Source organism: Symphalangus syndactylus, chromosome 7, assembly GCF_028878055.3.
Source record: "Symphalangus syndactylus isolate Jambi chromosome 7, NHGRI_mSymSyn1-v2.1_pri, whole genome shotgun sequence".
NCBI lineage: Eukaryota > Metazoa > Chordata > Mammalia > Primates > Hylobatidae > Symphalangus > Symphalangus syndactylus.
Genome location: NC_072429.2, coordinates 137723682 through 137737334, shown reverse-complemented (window position 1 = coordinate 137737334; position 13653 = coordinate 137723682). Strand labels below are relative to the sequence as shown.

Below are 13653 nucleotides of genomic sequence, written 5' to 3'. Positions count from 1 at the left end.
GATACTTTCACTGGAGTACAGGCACTCGTGGACTCAAAACATAGTGCTGTTGGATCCTGAGAGGTCATTCATTGCTCAGAGGGGGTCACATTAGTCCCTTGCATAAGGCTGGTTATGTAACACATGTAACACTCCATTAACTTACAGTGGAAACAGCTTTCATGTGGACAGCTCATTCTCTTCCTGTAGGCACTCTTACACATCCAGCTCTCCTCTAAGGAGATAAATCAGGGATATGCACAAGTACATATCCATGTGCAATTTATAAGTGAGACTAGAAATGACACAATGCTGTGTAGTGGGCAAAATACATTATGGTATACCTCAATAATGCAACAGTATTTGATGATGCAAAATGACATTTAGGAGAAGAACTAATGACCTAGAAAATCCAGTCAATATTCTGTTCATTTTTAAAGCATGTTGCAAAATGTGTATACGATATGACACCAGCTCTCTCTCTGTGTGTGTGTGTGTGTGTGTGTGTGTGTGTGTGTGTGTGTGTGTCTGAAAGAGGGAGAGGAGAGACAGAGAGAAATTAGTGATGGAGACAAATCCCTATTATTAACCACTGGCTGTCTGTGGGTGAAAAAGTTATGAGGATATTTATTTTCTCCTTCACATTTCTTTGTGTCTTTCTTTATTTCACAATGAGCTCCTCCATTAAAAGCATAGGCACACGTGTAAATTGACTACCTCACAAGAATGAAAAGCAGTTTGAGTGTAGCGCAACACACAGCATAACTTAAGTGGTACAACCAGGCAGATGTAGCTCATGTCTCCATTCCACCACTCTCTGGCTCTGCCATCAATTTTGAGCCTCCATCTCCTGACTTAAAAATCTCCTGCAGCTTTCCTGACTTCTCTGTGATTTAAAAGCACAGCACCGGGAACCTAGATGCTCAAATTCAGCAGCTACTTTCTTGTTTTACGTTGTTTTTTTTTAATGAGTTTCATTTAATTGTGGTAAGGACACAACATGAGATCTACCCTCCTAACAAACTTTAAAGTGTGCAGTACAGTACTGTTGACCATAGGCACGGTGTGGTGCAGCAGATCCCTAGAATGCATTCATTTTGCTTAACCGAGATTTTTTGCCCATTAATTGGCATCTCCCCATTTCCTCTCCCCCAACCCCTGGAAGCTGCTTTTCTACTCTTTAATTCTAGGAATTTGACTATTTTAGGTACTTCATATGTGGAATTATGTAGTATTTGTCTCCCTGCATCTGGCTTATTTCAGTTAGCATAATGTCCTCCAGATTCATTCACGTTGTCAAAAATGACAGAATTTCCTTCTTTTTAAAGGCTGAATAGCATTCTGTTGGGTGTTAAAAATAGAGCTACTGTATGATCTAGCAATTCAGTATACCATGTTTTCTTTTTCCATCCATCCACTGATGGACATCTAAGTTGTTTCCATATCGTGGCTATCATGAATTATGCTGCTGTGAACATGGGAGCATGAGTATCTCTGTGAGATCCTGATTCCAACTCTTTTGAATAAATATTCAGAAGCAGAATTGCTAGATCATACAGTAGTTCTATTTTAAATCTTTCTTTTGAGGAGCCACCATACTGTTTCCCGCAGTGGTGAGACCATCTGCGTTCCCACCAACATGTTCAGCAGCTCCTTTTTTTTTTTTTTTTTTTTTTTGAGATGAAGTCTCACTCTGTCACCAGGCTAGAGTGCAATGGCACGATCTTGGCTCACTGCAACTTCTGCCTCCTGGGTTCAAGTGATTCTCCTGCCTCAGCCTCCTGAGTAGCTGGGACTACAGGCATGCACCACCATGCTCGGCTAATTTTTGTATTTTTAGTAGAGACAGGGTTTCACCATGTTGGCCAGGATGGTCTCGAGCTCTTGACCTCAGGTGATCCGCCTGCCTCGGCCTCCCACAGTGTTGAGATTACAGGCATGAGCCACCGTGCCCAGTCTAGCAGCTACTTTCATTGTTGTTTGCATGCTCGGTTCCAGTGGGCAGAGGCCGAGCACAGGGTATGAAGAGGGCACCCGGGTATTCCTCCAAATCAGGATCCGGGACTGCCGGGGTCTGGAGGTCAGAACACTCAGTCTGGGTGGTATCTGCCAGGCAATACCATGCAGCTCTGTGACCTCCTTCCCATGTTCCTCTGGGACCAGCCTTTCCTCTCAACTAACGTGTCCTTCACGTGTGTTCCTGTCACCAGGCAGGGACTGGAAGCCTCCTTCCTCCCTTTGGGCTGCAGGGCATCTCTGCCTCAGTGGCCCTGGGGTGAGCTCACAGCGGGCAGCCTTGGATGCCTGTTCTCCTCACACCTGAAGGCACCTTCTGGTGCCAGGAGTCCTACCTGCAGCATCACATTCAAGGGTCTGATGCTGCGAGGGCATAGTTGTGGCCATGGAGACCTCCTCACATCTTCGATGTTGGCAGGAGAGACAGGCAGCTGAATGGACGCTGGCACTTCTGGCTCTGTCCTCGGTTGACATTTTCCTGCAGTTGATATTTTTAGCAAAGTCTGAGTCTAGATTCCGCCACATATTAGCTGTGTGATTTGGAGTGAGTCACTTCCCTCTCTGGGACTCTGCTTCCTCCTCTGTACAATGGAGGAGGTGGGATGAGCTGATGCATAAAGTCCTTTTCAGGCAGCAGCTCTGAGATTAGGAAATCAGCCCACCCCCAGCCTTTGCCCCCTAGGGCTCTTTTCTGTAACTTGAAGTCTCTACTTCTCCTCCAGAAATGAGGAGACCAGAGTGGGCCGAGGGGATTGATAGCGTCTAGAGAGGGTAGAAGGCCACTCGTGACTCATGCATTGAGACTGGGCTTAACAAACTGGCTTCTTAGCTGACTGTTGTCTCCAAAGTAATTGATGCATAGGTTGGATTGAGTTTGGGGGTATTGGGTAGACCAGAGCTCGATGGGTCCAGGGATGGTAATACTCTTATTCTGGCTGTGTTTTTTTTTTTATATATTTGGAATTGTTATTAACCACTGCGTCAATGTGCATTGGCTTCTGCATGTACCAGGCATCCTGCTAAGGGCATTTCATACTTACTCTCCCATCATTAAGACAATATTTCAGGGAAGGCAATGCTGTGCCCATTTCAAGGATGAGGAGAACATGGCACTGAGGTCAAGTGACCTGCACAAGGTCACACAGTTAGTATGTGCCCAGGAAACACAATCACTGATGGTTACTAAAATGAAGGGAAGCCGCAGAGCTGATAGAATCACTGTTCTTTGGCAGCTAAGGAAACTGAGGCTTAGACAAGGTGAGTGACCTTAGCCCATACACTGAATATAACAGTAACAACAACAGCACACTCTCATTAGCTGATGTGAGGGGTTGGCGGGTTTATCCACGGGAAGAGATAGCAAGGGACCTGGTAAATGAAGCAACTTCAGAAAGACTGAGCAAGAATCAGGTCTGAGTCATTCTCCAAGCATGAGGATCAGTTCAGGCACATTCTCCTGGTTAGTTCCGTTAGAACGGACTCAGTACTTTCACTTAGAAGGACAAGGACAGACGCTCTTTTCTCCCTGGGCCCAAGGATATAAGCATGAGAGCCTTGAAATTCCCATAGCCATGTTGCTACCATGATAGGAGCCAGTTCAAAGAAGATGAAGGTGACCCTGAGACAGATCGGTTGCTGAGTACAGAGCAGGCTCACCTGAGGCAGATCTCCAGTGTCTCCGAGCCGTGAGGCAATGCATTTCCTGCCAGTGGTCTTAGCTTTCTTTCTTTTTTTTTTTTTTTTTGAGACGGAGTCTCGCTCTGTCACCCAGGCTGGAGTGCAGTGGTGCAGTCTCGGCTCACTGCAAACTCCGCCTCCCGGGTTCACGCCATTCTCCTGCCTCAGCCTCTCTGAGTAGCTGGGCCTACAGGCGCCCGCCACCACGCCCGGCTAATTTTTTGTATTTTTAGTAGAGATGGGGTTTCACCATAGTCTCGATCTCCTGACCTCGTGATCCGCCCGCCTCGGCCTCCCAAAGCGCTGGGATTACAAGGGTGAGCCACCATGCCCGGCCGGTCTTAGCTTTCTTCATGAACAGTAGCTATTATTAATATTGTGGGTCGAGTTGGGTTGGGATGTTGATGGTGGCCTTTCAGGCAGGGATTTGCCTAGACAAGGGCCTAGAGGTGGGACAGTGTTGGGTCCTGAAGAGATCCAACTTTCCTGGAGTGGACAGGATGGACCTGATGTAGCCTGGACCACATCTTACAGATAGTCAGGGGCCCTGACACCCACCAGGAATGAAATGGGGGCAAAGTGTCCCACAAAGCCATGCTTGGGTCAGCAACTAGGGACTCAGCATTTGGTAGAGGGGGAAAGTACAATAACAAGCACCACCAAAAAGTCATGTCTTAAGCATTTTCACAGAAATCCATATGGCAATAAATAAAACTTCATATGGATTTTCTGCTCAGATTTCACAGTATGGTGCACCAGAAAAAAAAAATCAGCAAGCAAATATAAGAAACTCAGCTAAATTTTATTGGGCTCGTTGACTCAGCAGTAGATAGAATTTTGGGTCACGAAAACATTAGTTCATTGTCTTTTATGGTTGTCTTCAATTTTACTGGCACCATAAACCTGACAAGGGATAAACGTGGTGAAAGGTGAGTCTCTGAGCCAGACAGGTAGTCCAGGTTCTTCCATCTTCCTGGGATGCAACCTTCTCAGAGCCTTGGCTCCACATTCTGAAGAGGATGCCAAGTGTGCAGGAAATCCACCTGAGAGTTCTGAAGTCATGGCACGGAAGGGTGTTTGTGGGGTGGTTTGCTAAACAAATAAGATGCTAATTACCAAATGGAGGAAAGGTCAAGGTCCCTGGAAATTCCTCTGGTCCAGATGTCTTTATTTGGTTTACATACACTGTCCCATTTGAAACATGCAAGCGCTCATAAGTTTGCAATTGACCTTAAATTGGCACTGGAGTTACGCTGTTCTGTGTCACTTGGCAGATGGAGTCCAATGTGCTTGGTGTGCACATCCTGCTGGACATGATGGGGCCCACAGGACCCTTCCCTAATATTTGTCTCCCACTGATTCTAGGTTTATCTTTCCGTGGTCATGCTCAGGATATCTCTGCCTCCCTGTCATTGATTCTTCCTCCTTGCACGCCCAGCATCCCCCTTGGCCTGCTGAAATCTTAGGGGTGCTTCTAATTCAGTCACCATCAAAGTGCCCAGCATCAGGCAAGGCATTTCTATGGGCATTGTCCTATTTGTCCCTCCCATAGATTGCAGGTGAAAGATATCATTATCGTTATGCCCATTTCATGGAAAAGGGCACTGAGGCTTAGAAAAACATGCCCACACATTCATGGGATTGATTTCACTGTAAAAGGATATAGGAGGACAAAATAGTTTATAATGAGCTCTGGCTTGCTTGAAATCATAGCAAGTACTAGCTGAGGACCAAGCATGGTGCTAGGGGGCTAGGCAGGGACAGCAAATGGGGGTGTGAGCTTTGGAGAATGATTAACTCTTAAGAGTAAATAGGAAGGTAGGGACGTAGGGTGTTTTAAAAAAAAATCACTCTGACCACTGGATGACTGATAGGGCACAGCCATTGGAAAGAAGGTATGTTCCACTCAGTCCTGCTTCTCAATGGGTGGGGGCCCTTTGGGTGACAGTCAGGTCTGCAGTCACAGAGAAGTCAGGTCTTCCCTTATCCCAACATGACAGACACCTTGTGCTGTCCACAGTGTTAAATAATGGATTCTTCTCACTGGAACCAGGTTCTTTCTTCAATGTTTTTCAAAGGCAGGCTTTAACTGAAGTTATAAGAAGATTGCTTGCAGGTAGAATTGGACTGCAGAGCAGGAGGAGGAATGAAGAGGGAGCTCCGCGACATGTGGATTTTCTTCCCGGAGCCTCTCTCCCAGAGTGATGACCAAGAAAGGTCTCTGGAAATCACAAGACACTTCTATATATCAGGGGAACGATGGTCTGAAAGTGTGTGCTCCCCAAATTCATATGTTGAAATCCTAACCCCCAAGGTGATGGTATTGGGAGCCTTGGGTCATGAGGGTGGAGCCTTTATGAATGACTGGATTGGCCCTATAAAAGAGATCCCGGAGAGCCCATTTGTCCTTTCCACCATGTGAGGTTACCGTGAAAAGACAGCCATCTATGAACCAAAAAGCAGGCCTTCACCTGACACCAAATCTGATGGCACCTTGATCTTGGACTTTTCCAGCCTCTGGAACAGTGAGAAATAAATTTCTGTAGTTTACAAGCTACCCAGTATATGGTAGCCCCAAAAGACAAGGGGTTTCTGCCACTGATGAAATATTTGGCATAATGAGGGATGGCACACACACTTTTTTAAGTTCTCCCTGAAGGCGTAACATGAGCATGTTTTAGCAATAGCAGCCATGCAGAATTTGTTGGCCAGCACTGGTGATTTTATCTGGAATGGTATAGTGACTTTGAAAAGGAAGTGCCATGTACTGGGAAGAATCATGACATCAGTCTTTTATTGACCTCTTAATGTTCCAGGCTATTCTGTTTATGAGCTTCAGCCTCTGAGAGTCCCTTTAAGAAGGGCGGGCCATGGCCAAGGTCACAGAGCTGGTTAGTAAGTGGGGCCAAGCCTGCATCTGTCTGACACAAGACACAAGAGTGGGGATCCCCCACTTTTGACCACGGCATTGGTCAATGTCAGTTCCCTGCCCCTTCTTCAATGTGATGCTGATATCTGGGAATTATTGACCCTCAAAAACCTTATAGGAATCAGCTTACTTTATATAAAGACTGCATTATAGAGCCTCTGAACCAGAAAATATAAATTATACATTTGTCTTTATATTTGTGAAACTTCTAAGATATAGATATATTGACGCCATTTGCCTCTAGCTCTGGGTCCTTTTCTCTTTGTTCATGGCTGGCTTAATCAGCACCCCCATCTCCTATTCTTAGCCTGTGCATTAATGTGCATTATTCATGGTTATCGAGTTGGATAACTGTGGTTGAGTGCCTTCTATTTTTACAATAATTAAAGGGTTTAAGGGGAAATTAGTTTAGCTGCTTATGTGCCCTCAAATAGCCTTGTAGGTTAGGGGCAAAATGCCCAGAGTTAGAATAAACAGAGGTGCTTCAGGCCCTGTCCATGGTGCTGAAGGACACATTGGGGAAGTTCTGAAGTTCACAGCACTTCAGGGCCTTAGGCAGAGCTGGGATAGGAATCTGCATTTCTCCTCTAGCTCCATCTGACACTCAGGTGCTTGCCAAGTCTAATGGACCAGTCACAAAACCAAGGGCTTCGTACAAGAGGGTGAGAGCACTTATGGGAAGGGTAAATGCTGGACTCATGAACTGGGAGGGCAGGGAAAGCTCAGGATGCAGACCCCGGTCACAGACTGGCTGGATCTAGACCTTGGCTGGGTCACTTAGCAGCCTGTGTAACAGTGGGTCAGTTACTTAGCCCGGTAACCTTTGCTTTCCTCATGCATAAATTAACAACTATAATAGTACTTGCCTCGGAGGGTTTCTGCGAGGATTAAGTGAGCTAATGAAAATAGATGACTTATGTTTGTAAAAAGTGCTCATAAACGTTAAACATAATTACCGTTACACCAGCATAGTGTTCCATTTTTTTAATAAACCAAATGATGTCTTCTGCGCTCTCAGCATTAATGAGATCTTATTCCCAGAGGCGACCAGCAGCTGCAAAATGTCAGAGCTCTTCAGCCTCCCCACTGAGGAGGACTTCTGTAACTCCTAAAACCTCGGGAAGCCTAGAGAGTGTTATTAGAAAGCATGTTCCAGGAGGCCAACATAAAGAACCTTCCCTTTCTTCAAATTCACCTAAAATAATTCATAGATCATCTAAGAATCATGATAGTACCTCGTATTTACAAGAAGTTGCTATCTGTTGGATTCATGCATGTGCTATTTAGTTTAACTTTCATGGTAAATATTGCCATCCTTGTTTTACAGGCTATTCACTATAAAATGAGCATTCACCTGGGACCAAGCACAGGTGACTTTACCTCTTCTTGGGGATGAGCCAGGATTTGAGTTCATGTTTTCAGACTTCACAGCCTGCATTTGTCTGTGCTGACAAATGGTTCTCAAACTTGAGACAACATCCAAATTACCTGGAGGACTTCTTAAGCCAACAGGCTTGACCCCACTCCCAGAATGTCTGATTTAATATGTCTGAAGTGGGGCCCGAGAAGTTGCCTTTCTAACACAACCCCAGGTGAAGTTGATGCAGCTGGCCCGTGACCGTGCTTTCAGAACCACTGCCCAGCATATTCCTAAGACCCCACTAAAGGGCCTACCAAATGGATGAAGAATATTAGTAACAGCACCTCCTGCAAGGCAACGATCTTTTTGTTAACATTTAGAAATAGGGCCTGATATTTAATTAGCCAAAAGAGCAGCAGAAATATTTGTTCTCTCCTTTCTCTGTGTCTTACTTGATGAGGTAACAGGATGATCCCTGGGGCTCTGGATGCTGACAAGTGGGTGTGGGGAGATGGATAATTTCCTGCTAGGTGGTTGTCCCCCCATATGCCTCCAAATGAGATCATGGAGGAAGTGAGTTTGTATGCGGTGGAGGGAGAGGCAGGGGTGGAAGACAGGTCAGAGCCTGGACTTGGAGCCAAGCCCTGATTTTGAGTCACAACAGCCGTTGTGAACACAGGGAAGCCCCTCTTCTCTGAGCCTTGGTTGTCTTCTGCAGAGGGTCTCATCCATTGTCATTCTCATACCCTGAGTGTTGATTTTCTTTTTATAGATGGAAAATAGAGGCTTGGGTAGTTTAGCCAAAATAATAGTATCTGATGCTTGTTTTGAATTTCTCTGTATACGAAGCATTTCCCAAGTATTTTCTCAAGCCCTCTTACCAGCCATCTTGAGCCAGAGGTACTCCTCCTCCTTGTGTCATCTCCCTTCCAGGTGAAGGAGCTGAGACATAGGAGGGGAATAAGTCTGTTCTGCTCTGCTAACATGAGACAGAGGCCTCATGAAGATCAGACCCTCTCCTCCCAGCCTAGGCTTTTTTTTCCTTCTCTTTCTCTCTCATCTTTGCTTACTTCCTGCCCTTTCCTTTCTTTTCCTTTTTTCTTCTTGCTTTATTGTGGATCCTTAGCTTTACATATTCTTTTAAAGATCTTTCTATGCCTGACGTTACCAATTTGGGGGCAACCTCTAGTCTTTTCCCCACTCATCTCCCTGACCCGTCCCATGCACTTGGATGAGTGTTCTTAGTTATCAAGAGATACAATGGAAGAGCTCACATTTCAATAATACTTCATAGTCTGCAAATTATGTCCACATTTAATTCTCATCTGAAAGCCTGTAAACCTCTACTTTAGAAATGATGAGAGGCTCATAGAAGTTAAATGACTTTCCTGGTGGAAGATGAATAGGCAGCTCAGGGCTATAACTTTCTCTTTTCCTTCTTTTTTCTTCTTCTTTCTTTCTTTTTTTTTTTTTTTTTTTTTGAGACTGTTTCTAGCTCTGCTGCCCAGGCTGGAGTGCAGTGGCATGATCTCGGCTCACTGCAACCTTCGTCTCCCGGGTTCAAGCAATCCTCCTGCCTCAGCCTCCCAAGTAGCTGGGATTACAGGTGCCTGCCACCACTTCCAGCTAATTTTTGTATCTTTAGTAGAGATGGGGTTTCACTGTGTTGGCCGAGATGGTCTCGAACTCCTGACCTCATGATCCGCCCGCCTCGGCCTCCCAAAGTGTTGGGATTACAAGTGTGAGCCACTGTGCCCGGCCTAACTTTCTCTTTTCAAAGATGCTATGGGCAGCTGTTGGTGAGTCCAGCTGGGGAATTTTGGAAGGTCTGTCACAAGGAAATGGTGAAGATGTTTTGTAATGTTAAGAATCAGTGATACTAATATTAATACTAATGAAATATTTGAGTTAGGTTGACTTTCTCTTGGGGCAAAGTTTTCATAGGACAGGAATCATTCTAGTAAAATGCTTGGATCTCGGGATGAGTTGCAGATGGGCGTTTCTTAAAATCTATGTATTTGCAGTGGTGACTTGGTTATCTTAACCATGTAAAAAAACATTCAAAAAGAGATGTTACCATCTCTGACTCAGAACATACTCACTTCTACAGAGACCTCTAGTTCTGTTCTTAGAATACACAGTAAGGGTGGCCACATCCCTGAACAAAGCAGAAGGGACTTTCTTCTACTACCTCAGCCATCTAAAACCAACACGCCTAGTTTTCCATGTCCTTGGGAAGACCAATTCTGAAGCTAGGTTGACGATGCCTATTTACAGATGAAGACCAAGACTCAGAGCATTTTGACAGTTTGGCCAAAGCGATCAGTACTTAGTGATGGGGAGGCAGGGAGGGTGGGAGGTGGACAGTGTGAAGCTGTGGCTCACTGGCTCTAAGGACCATTACCTCTCTACCACACCCACTGTTCACTTTGTCTCTGGGGCTTACACAAGACTAATTTTAAAGTAGGAGAGTCTTCCATTCCCTTACAAGCCCACAGGGCTCTAGAAAGAATTGAAGCACACAGGGCAGTGTGGACACTATGTCAAGCCAGGCACTGGAAGTGCAGAGGTGATTAAGTCCTGCTCCATATCTCACAGAGCTCCCATCTTGTGGACGAGAAAAATTCACACAGACATCTACTGGGCATCTATTTGAAAGAACCAACAAGGCTAGAAAACTGGCAGCTGGGAGGAGAGGCCAAGGTGTCCTGCTGCCCTCTCCTTTATTCCTGAGGCAGGAGCCCATCCCATCACGACGTCCCTCCCTCTGCATTCAGCTGCAGGGTTTCCCAACCCACCAGAGCCAGAAGACAGACTGGTCATTCGAGGACCTGCCATTGTAAGTGGGTGACCGACATCTCAGGCGAGTCACTCCCAGAGGCCTGATTCTGGAGGGAGGCACTATCTAGTGCATGCCCTCAGAGGAAGTCCTCATCCTTTTGTGATGCTTCCTGCATTGGAAAATCTATAATTGATTCCTAGGGTTGTAGGGACGTGTCTCATGAACTGGTGTCCCTGCCATCAGGAAATGGACACGCCATTTGCCCAGGTTAGTGCAGGAGGCAGGTAGAGGTTGGAGCATGGACCTTGGAGACACAGGCTGTGTCGAGCTGAGCCCACTGTATTGCTCACCACCGTCTCCTGGCTCCATGTAGAGCTTCTCCGCCTCTGAGGCAGTCAAACGAGTGTTCCTTTCAGTATTCCCAGGGGAGCAGGGCTGGTGGAGGCTGAAGAGGAAGGGCAGGATCCCTGGAGAGAGAGAGCTAAGGCCGGATGCTAAAGTGTGAACTACCCCAACCTGCCTCACTCTGCCATGTAGACTCCCCGGTAGCCATGAGAAAGTCATGCACCTGCCCTGTGCCCCAGTGTGCCTGAAGGTAGGGTGAGGATAGCAACACTTAGCTTATAGGGCTGCCCCACAACCAGGGAACTGATGTGAGTTCGGACACCATTAAGTGCTGTGAAGATGTTCAGAAGCACACTGTAGGGCCTGGAGTCTGGCTCTTCCACAAGCATTGTAACTTTGGGCAGATTAAATCTAATCTAATCAGCTCTAATCAGCTGATTAAATTAGAGCTAATCAGCTGCCTGTGCTTTTGTTTCATAAACACGGAAATGGAGATGATGATTCTGTCTCTTTCATAGAACTGTTGTGGGGAGGTGTTGAATGCAGTGATGGATGTAAAGCGCTCAGTGCCTGGCGCCTTGTAATAATAGATAAACTATCCTCAGCAACATCTGTACTATCACATTAATACACTGTGATTAATATTACTTTACCCTGACTGTTGGTTCTGCCATTATTAAACACGCATGTGTGTTTAATCGAGTAGAAATCACCACCTCCTGTACCGGTTATCTCTTTCAATCTCAGATTTTAAAATTGAAATTCCAGAACCGCCAAATGGGGAAGTGGCTCAAGGGGAGGTGAGGTGGCTTCTCATTTTGCTGATGTGTAACTGGAGGCTGAGAAAGCACCTGCCATGACAGCATGCCCCAAGGAAGATGCTTGTGATAGTTTAACCCACTAAAGTAAACCACTGGCCCCCACTTTTCCCGAGAAACAACTGACAACAGAAATCCCCTATCCTTCCCATTGAACAATCCTTTCTCTTATGAAATATTCCCAAACCCCTCACCTGCCCCTTTGTATCCAGCCAAGGATGGACAGGTATCCTGGAATTAGCATGTCTCCTGCCTTCCAAAAATCACCCCTAAATACAACACTTGCCAATCTGAGACTGTCTCAGTATTTCCTCTTTTAACCCTAGAAATAAGGTTGATTATCTAACTAACATCTTCAAACCCTCTGCTGAGATGAAAGCAATGGCAGCCTGGTCTCCATCACAAGTTTAATAGCCCTTGTTCATTTTTGTCTTGGACCCAGTTTTACCCTAGATGAGGCTCTGAGAAGCAGCAGTCCCTCTCCCTGCATGGGCTCTGGGCTCTGAGCCACACAGCAGGTCCTTCCATGCCCTTGAAAAGGGTCTGGTAGGCCAGGACCTTATAGAGAATCATCAATAAGGGCATGAGTAAGCCTTCAAGAAAACCCACTGTAGAGGAACTTGCTTCACTTGGTTTAACTCTGCATTTTTTTTCCACAGAGCTGTTTGATCAAAGAATCCCTATTTCGTTTGGAAATGCTCTGGGAAGCACCTGGGAGGATTTTAATACTTATGACAACTTTTCACAGTGGCCATGTGTGATGGTTAATGCCATCAACTTGATTGGATTGAAGGATACAAAGTATTGATCCTGGGCGTGTCTGTGAGGGTGTTGCCAAAAGAGATTAACTTTTGAGTCATTGGGCTGAGAAAGGCAGACCCATCCTTAATCTAGGTGAGCACCATCTAATCAGCTGCCAGCACAGCTAGAATATAAGCAGGCAGAAAAATGTGGAAGGAGAGACTGGCCCAGCCTCCTAGCCTCCATCTCTCTCCCATGCTGGATGCTCCCTGCCCTGGAACGTTGAACTTCAGGTTCCTCAGTTTTGGAACTTGGACTGGCTCTCCTTGCTCCTCAGCCTGCAGACGGCCTATTGTGGGACCTTGTGATCTTGTTAGTTAATAAACTGCCCCTTTGAAAAAAATGTATATATATATATTTTTTTCCATTAGTTCTGTCCCTCTAGAAAACCCTAATATACCATGATTGTCCCCATTTTATAGAAAATTAAACTGAGATTCAGAGAGTAAGGAATTTGCCCCAAGGTACCCACCCTCCTCTATGTGAGGGTCGGAGGAATGGTGTTCAGCCTGCCCTTTCCATGAATGACTGCTTGCTAGGCTTCCTTGCTGGAGGCATCCCCTCTGCCAGTCCCCACCCACATGAAGCTACTACCCCTCAGGGCCCAGGACTAGACTCTGCTGGTCCCAAGCCTGAGAACCACAAGCAACTTACAAGCCAGTCAATGTTGTGTCTTTGCACGGTCCCTTTGTCTCTGCTGTGGAATTGTGTCAGGTAAGGGCAGCAGAGCAAATCTGTGTGGCCATCCCCAGAGGCTTATGGTGCACACAGCAGCTGGCGAAGGTGTTCTTTCCCAGACCACAGGTGCGCTAGTGGGGTGCTTGCATTGATCCCTCTGTCATCGTGGGCCTAGGTCACTGGGAGAACGAACAGTACCAGGAAGCCCAATTCTGTCCCCACAGCAGAGTGTGCTCACTTTCATTTACCAAACCTTGCCTCACCTTGC

At 46.1% G+C, this 13653-nt stretch overlaps 1 protein-coding gene across 4 annotated transcripts in view; it reads left to right on the top strand.

Annotated features, from left to right (window-relative positions):
• The window catches only part of COL22A1 (collagen type XXII alpha 1 chain), a 327237-nt gene that overhangs the window by 121625 nt on the left and 191959 nt on the right, over positions 1–13653 (top strand). The gene's annotated exons all lie outside the window — the stretch shown is intronic.